Here is an 8205-nt window from a genome sequence, read left to right as displayed (position 1 = left end):
ATAGCACCAATATCACAAAATATAGCAATCACTGATTAAAAGCATGTTAGTAGCTGCCACAATGGTTTAACTGCATTTTTTACACAACGTTTGCGATGATAGGCGTTAGAGTTAAGCACGCCAGCAGTTTAATACAATTTACCATTGAAGGCTGTTGCGCCTATAGGGTTAGGCACGTCAGCAGATTATCGTTGAACAGATGTTTGCAACGATATTCGTTATAGTTAAACACGTCAAGCGTTGGCGCCGATAGGCGTTACCGTTAAGCAATTTAGCACATTACCATTTAAAAGGCGTTTGCAATGATAGGCATTAGGGTTAATCACGCCAGCAGTTTATTATTGAATAGGCGTTTGCGATGATAGGCATTAATAGGAAGCATTAAATAGCGATTAAAAGATTGTCATTAAATAGGCGTTTGCGATGATAGGCGTTAGGTTTAAGCACGTCATCAGGCGTTTGCGATGATAGGCGTTAGGTTTAAGCACGTCATCAGGCGTTTGCGATGATAGGCGTTAGGTTTAAGCACGTTTAAGGATAAACATGTCAGATCATTTTACCATGTCCACTAATAAATAGTTGTTGCCATTGCATTAATGAAGAGGAATTAGGGTTAATAAGATTTTCAACTGTGTACGCTAATGTATAGGCATTTTCACCGGTCATTTGCAATTGAATATGTTATTTTTCCTATTTGTTATCGTCGCAAACGTCTCTTCAGTGGTAAAATACTGACGTGCTCCAAACTTAATCCACAAAATAACCATATAATCTATCTGGTCGTCAAAAAGGCCAAATGGCAACCCTGGGTAGGCCCCTAAAGTTACTGTTGTAGAAGTGCTGGTTATAACCCCATGGTTAACCCAACATTTAGGCTTTATTTAGTTACAATTAAAGGAAAAAAAACATTTGTTAGGCAGGAGGCCCACCGTTAAAAATGGAAATACAGAGTGGTAGTAAATACTGTAACATTGTAAATTAGGCCATGTTGATCATTGCTTATTTTTAACTTTAGACTTATCCAGTAGAGGTCATCTACTCTACAAATGGTAATTACAATTTTTAGCTAGATCTGGACAACAGCGCCCTCATACAGCCCGAATTCTGGACAGAGAAAGCCCGTATTCTGGTGAGAGATTTCGCACCTGCTGAAAATACCAGCATGGTGTCCGGTGGGGAATAGTTTTGAACATTAAGTTCTGTAGTTAATTTAAATATTTAAATAATTGTATTTGTCCTACCTTTTAATTCCGGCAAAGAAACCTTGACTCAGAATCAGTGGGTTGATGATCAGCGGGGTATAGTTTTTACTGTATTGTAGTTGATTGATGTAGTTACGCCTAACATTTTAATTCCTGAGCCCGAAACCTAGACTCAGAAATACCGACGGGGGATAGTTTTCCACTAACATTTGTACTATTTGTATTTTACATAATTGTATTGTTTTGGTTGATTTCTTGTTTGTTGTTTATTGCAGGACCATATAGTAAAACAGCGTTAAAATCTCGTCTGTTTATGTTAACCTGTCTATATATGGTTTAAATAAAAATAAATACATTAAAAAAAAAATTACGAACCTAACTACTTCAGTGCTGTACCTACGCATGGCTTAGAATTACACATAAATTACAAGCAATTTTGAAAGATAAGCCTCTGCCACTGTCCCAGTCAACTTGCACATTAGGCCTGTAGGCCTATGTAAAAAATTGAAAAGTTTTAGATACAGGCCTATTCAGCATATCTTACATGGTCGTGCGCCCTCTATGGCTTAAGAAGATCGTGTCATTTGCGTTCGGTTTGTAACTCTTATCTCTGTGAACTTTAGGTTCGCGATATTTTATATTTCATACTAGAGGCCTGGCCTATAGATAAATTCGTATTAATAAACGTTTGAGATTGAACATATTGTCCCTTCAAAAACTCTGATTCCTGTATAAGATTATCTACTAACTGAGCTATGAATACAAGTTGGAATAATACGTTGGAAGCTTCCCAATTTCTAAAGGTAAGCTTACAGTAACATGTACTCAATAAATATGGCTAATATAGGCCTAATAGATTTTTAGCATGATGACGAAACACATTCATCAGTGATAAGCAAAAAAAGATAATAAATTATAATATAGTAAATAAAATCATTATTTAAATAGATAAATGTGAAAATTGTTTCCATTGGTTTTCGAACCCAAGATACTACAATCTCCGTTTGAATGCTCAACCTTCTGATAATGAGGCAATGTATACCATAGCTCCTATGCCTTGCAAATCCCTCAATTAGGTGTCAATATGCAAGTCAATTATACAACATTACAAAATATACAATGAAAGGTAAACCAATCTCAACAGCAGTGGAATACAAGTATCTGGGAATCATAATAGCTTCAAATCTAACATGGGATGCGCACATACAATATTGCAAGTAATTAGGTTTTATCCGAAGAAATCTCCACCAGCTAGCTTCCATGGAATTCAAATAAGAAGTATACTTTTCACTGGTGAAATCTTTACTCGAGTAGGCCTCATTATCATGGAATTCTTACTTAGCTAAACTGATAAACACCCTTGAAATCATCCAAAGAAGATTCGCTACTACAACATTATGAAAGAACTACACCATAAAGCTGGAGTTCTTTTGGAATTTATGATATTTCTATTGGTGACTATGTGCATTTTAGTATCACAGGGCCCTCCTGCCACCAGAATTTCGTCTGATTCTTTAATGTTATCTGTCCGTCGATGCAAAACAAAATCCCATAAATCGTTTTATTTTCAACGAATAGTGCCCATCTGGAATAATCTTCCTTTAGCAGTTCGATCAGATTCATATTTTCCATCTTTCAAAAACAAAGTGATTGAATTTTACAACTCTAAATTGAAATATATTTTTCCACTGATAATATCTGCACTTGGGTTTCATTTTGTCACTGTTCTGATTGTTGTTAGATTTAGATCTTTTTCTTTTCTTAATTTTAATTGTTATTTGCAAATTATACTTATGTTTGTAGTTTCAATTTATCGCATTCCAGTGTTAAGACGGCCCTGTAGAGGTGCTTGTTCACCTGTAGATGTGCTTGTTCACCTGTAGATGTGCTTGTTCACCTGTTCTGTTCTTGCTTTTTAAAGTTGAATAAAATACAAATTTAGACCTACATCAATCACCAAAATATCCAATAGTAAAAATAATAAATTAATAGTAAAAGGCATTAATTTTACAAATTTTGTCAACTAAATAACTAATGTTATTGAAAGAAAACATGCTTCAGTAAATATCTCTTTTATAAAAAACGAATATAAATGAGAAATGAAGGAAAGAAAACGAATGGAGATGAGAAGAAAGAAAAGAAAGTGAAAGAGAAGAGGTAGAGAAAGAACAAAAAACAATAAAGATAATAGAACAAGAATTTGAAAAGGAAAAGTAAACCAATAATAGAAAGAAAAAGAGAGTAAAGGAAAATATGAAATGAAAGAAAAAAAGAAAAAACAAACTTAAAATGAAAGAAAAGAAAAAATGAAAGAAGAAAAGGAAAAAAAAAACAAAAAGAAAGAAAACGGAAGAAAGAGATAATGAAAGGGATTGAAAGAAAGAAAATGAAATGAAATAAAAAAAGAAATAAAACGAAAGAAAAAAGGACAAAATAAACTGAACTGAAGGAAAAAAAAGTCGAAGAAAATAAAAATGGAAAGGAATAAAAATAAAAGAAACGTAAAGAAAAAGAAAGTGACTAAAGGGAAAAAAGGAATTCAAATGAAAATAATAGAAATGAAATGAGAAAGAGAAAGAAAAAGGAGAAAATAGAACAGAAAAAAAAACACGAAAAAAATGGAAGGGGAAAATAATGTTATAAAGAGGAATGGAAAAGGAAAGACATGAAAGAGAATAAAAATAAAGAAAGAAAAATAAAAACAAGATAACCATAAAATTAAAGAAAACTAGAGAAAAGAGAATTATAATGGTAAGGATAATATTAGATGTGAAAAGTGAATGGAAAATAAAGAGAAAAGAAAAAGAAAAGAGGTGATAAAAATGAGAGAGAGGTGGTAATATAAAAAGATAAATTAGCGGAATATTGAATTTCAAAATAAAGATTAACCACTTGCCTATTTAAATAAATTACTATTAATATTATTCTTTCTCATTCTATGAAACGCAAGGGAAAAAAACGAATATAAATTATATATAAATTTGAGTACCAAATAAGGCATAACATTTTGGTAGGGATCTGCATAGAAATAACTCCTGTATGAGTAGAATAGTTTCAGGAGGAAGAATTGTTTTATATAAGTCTTAATCAACTAATCTTACTATAAATAAACATTGACATAAACATCAAGTTCCATCGTTGATTTCAGATGTTTCAACATAATCCTCAGTTAAATTAGCGGAATATTGAATTTCAAAATAAAGATTAGCCACTTGCCTATTTAAATAAATTACTATTAATATTATTCTTTTTCTTTCTATGAAACGCAAGAAAAAAAACCGAATATAAATTATATATAAATTTGAGTACTAAATAAGGCATAACATTTTGGTAGGGATCTGCATAGAAATAACTCCTGTATGAGTAGAATAGTTTCAGGAGGAAGAATTGTTTTATATAAGTCATAATCAACTAATCTTACTATGAACAAACATTGACTTAAACATCAAGTTCCATCGTTGATTTCAGATGTTTCAACATAATCCTCAGTTACAGTCGCTGGATTAATATTTCCTACATAGTGCGGAACTGTTTTGTTGCTCTCCTATAACAGTGCCACAATATTTATGCTTGATTCGAATCAATATTCCTGTCATGTCTAACTGAACCTTTTTAAAAATGACATTAAAATCGTTCCAACTAGAACCAAATGAGCCGCTCCGTTAAGTCCCGCCTTTTTCTCTATAAGCGACAGTCATTTGTAGAGAAACACGGTTTGAGTTTAACACATGCGCAGACTTAGGCTTCTACTACTTAGGCTTCTAGCTATTTAAACGAAATGTAATAATATATCCAGTACGGTAAGGTACTTCTTAAACTGTATATAAGCATAAAAATAGAATAAGGTGTTATAAAGTTTTAATATAACATATCGAAATAAAAATAATTAATAAACGGAATCTTGATAATTATAACATCCTGTCTAATACGACAAAACCTAAAATGGTGTCTATTTGTGAGCCAGTTTGTCTGGTGCGAATGTGCTAGAAAGAAGGCATGTTGGGAGAGGATAGAGATGTAGTGGAATATAAATCACCTAAAATATAAATTACTATACTAAAATATTACAACAATTAAACATTCATAGTTTAATAATGAATTATTAAGACTATCGCATAAAAGGATCTATAAACAAATCAAAGAAAAAAAAAACATTGTCGTTAAATTTACTTCTGGTTTTCAATTACTTGATCTAATATCACCGTTGATTCAACGTCAGTGTACAACTTTGAATCAACGTCACATCACGATGTAATGAGAGGTGATTTCCAACAAACGTTCATTGCCCTTTTTTAAGTTGGACCCCAGGGTTTCCCCTACATCTAAAAAACAAAACAGGGTTTTCAAACCTGTATTCAATTTTTTTCCCCAATTTATAATTTTTTTTAATTTTGTAAAAATGATCATTCTAAATATTTTTTTTTCTTGTACAAATAAACATTCTAATTTAAAAAAATTCTATCTTATTAGCTCTTCCAATATACGGTAATAACTTGCGCCTGTACCGTATTTAAGCATCGATGAACGCGCGGACCACGTGAGCTGTCGTTCTTGTTTAAACAAAAATTAAAAAAATAAATAAATAAATAAAATAAAATGAAATAACCTTTATAAATATAATAAATAAACTGTAGAAAATGCTTTTTCTCTTTGCTATGGAAATTGTATTTGTATAGCTTTATTTATCTCAATTCATTTTATTATGCTATGATGATCTAAGATGATTAAATAAAATATACCAGAATAAAATAAAGTTAGTAGTGCAGGTTCTAATTTCATTGAAACGGCTAAATATAATTCAATTGACTAACCGTAATTTTTTTGAGATTAGGAAAAACAGGAATGTATGTATGCAGATAATACTGAACACTTACGGGTCTTAATAATATACAAATGAAAAGGCCATAAAGCGTTCGTTTATAGAAATTGTGCACTTTTGAGTTTGTAAAAATGTTGACCTAATAAGTTTTCAATTTTAACAAATTTCAGCGGTTATTAGAGGCTAAATTTATTGTTTTCACAATAAATTTAGCCTCTGATAACTGTTGCACCAATAAAATCAATGGAGTGGTTACAGAGAAATGTACAAACAATTGCCTTTTTACTCGGTTTTGGTCCGAAAATACGCACCGCACTTGGAACAGGGCACAATTTGAACAGACACAAATCATGACAATTAAGGCCAGTTTATATTTGTAACTATAACGATAAATAGCTAAGAAGCAACGGCACCGCCGTCGGAGACCTCGGACCCCGGTCGGGCAAATCCTGGCGCAACCACTGGATAAATGCTTGCGTTATACCACGGGAGATGATTCTGGAAGGAATTTTTTTTTTTTTTTAATTATTGTGTGCTTTCAGAATTATGCGTCAACGATTTGATTGGGTTGCTAAAGTTATCGCCAGGAGAATATGCAGAGATTACCAACAGAAATATTTAATGATTTTTAAAGTAATGTTCAACGGATATGAAGGACCATATATAAATAACCTATAGCCAACAATACTGAAAACTAATGACGGTGTGCAGTGTGATAATTTCTGTAAACAACATACCTACTGAAATCACTGGGGCATATCCTGCAATATAATCGACGATTCTAAACTTAATTGGAAAGCTATAGAAGTACATGTATGGTTTAATTAACCATGCAATAATGCATGATAGTAATTTCGGCAAAAATAAATAATTAATACATAATTGATGCCAATTTAACTTTACTTGGAAGATGAAAAAATAGAGTAGGCTTATACTTTAAAAGAACGAACACTTTATGGATTCAGAAAATACAATCAATACGAATTCAATATTACATCACATTAGAATTTTATTACGAAAACGGTGTAAATACAATAAACTACAGTACATCGATTAAAACAAAAAGTTAGAAGTACTCTAGGGGCATGCGGATCCAGGAATTCATAATAGACGGGCCTGGGAGGGATTTTCACAAGTAGAGGATTCACCCACCTCAGTCCTACCATGGTGGTCAATTTTTTCCCCCAACAGATTTTACGACGAATCCTGTACATCTGGGCCACGTGCCTCCAACACCATCGGCTGGGGCACCAGTGGCAGCTTTAAAGCCGGGCACTCACTGCGCCGGACACATGATATCATCTCAATATATGAACCTTTAGATGACATCATTAATTTTACTGCTTTATCACATAATCAGTAGTTGGTTAATAATATCATGGGTGATGTTAGAGGAGGTGAATTTTTAGTTTACTACCTGGATTGTTGACTAATTAATGACATCATGGTTTGATGATGATGATGTACATGTATAATATATTATAGGAAGGTTATAATAAGATGTAGATTTTGTGTATGTCTGTGTTATTGATAGAAAGAATAAAAATTTACATTAGAAAAAGTCAAAATTCAGTATTTTTTTAGACACCAATCATGACTTATTGCAATTGAATCGCAGTTTTAAAGGCTTAGGCTTGACTTAATGCTCTTGGCCCCCTGGGGAGCATAGGGCATCTACTAGGAGTATCCACCTCACCAACCTCTGCGGCACAGCCTTTGCCCTAACCCAACGCCCCAACCAAGGATATCTTATTTATATCCTTTGTAGACATGGCAGTAAAGTTGAAGTACAATGCATCGCATGGCTGATCAAATGCCAACTCAAAGAAGCCTGCTTTTAATGTAACACTATCTAATATCTATTCAACCACTTTACCCTAGGAGCCAGAACAAGTTTTGTACGCACATTGAGGTGCAGAGAATTTGACTTCAGAAATCGGTTCAGGGTGGTCCAAGAATCATTTTTGGCTTGGTAACACATTTTCAAAATGTGGCGAAAGATAAGGTCAGGGTCAAATGTCATAGGATCCTCCGCAACAACTGGTGGTAGGGTTCATTTTGGTGCCAAACATCCATATTTCTATAGAACATTTTGTTACAAAATGACCGGAAATGCCGTTTCTGACCTTTGACATGCTTCAATATTTTGTGCAAAATACTCCATTAAAATAAATAAGCATTCCA

Source organism: Anneissia japonica, unplaced genomic scaffold, assembly GCF_011630105.1.
Source record: "Anneissia japonica isolate Jap-2015-1 unplaced genomic scaffold, ASM1163010v1 scaffold288177_len27515_cov98, whole genome shotgun sequence".
Classification (NCBI taxonomy): domain Eukaryota; kingdom Metazoa; phylum Echinodermata; class Crinoidea; order Comatulida; family Comatulidae; genus Anneissia; species Anneissia japonica.
This window is presented reverse-complemented; position numbering follows the sequence as displayed.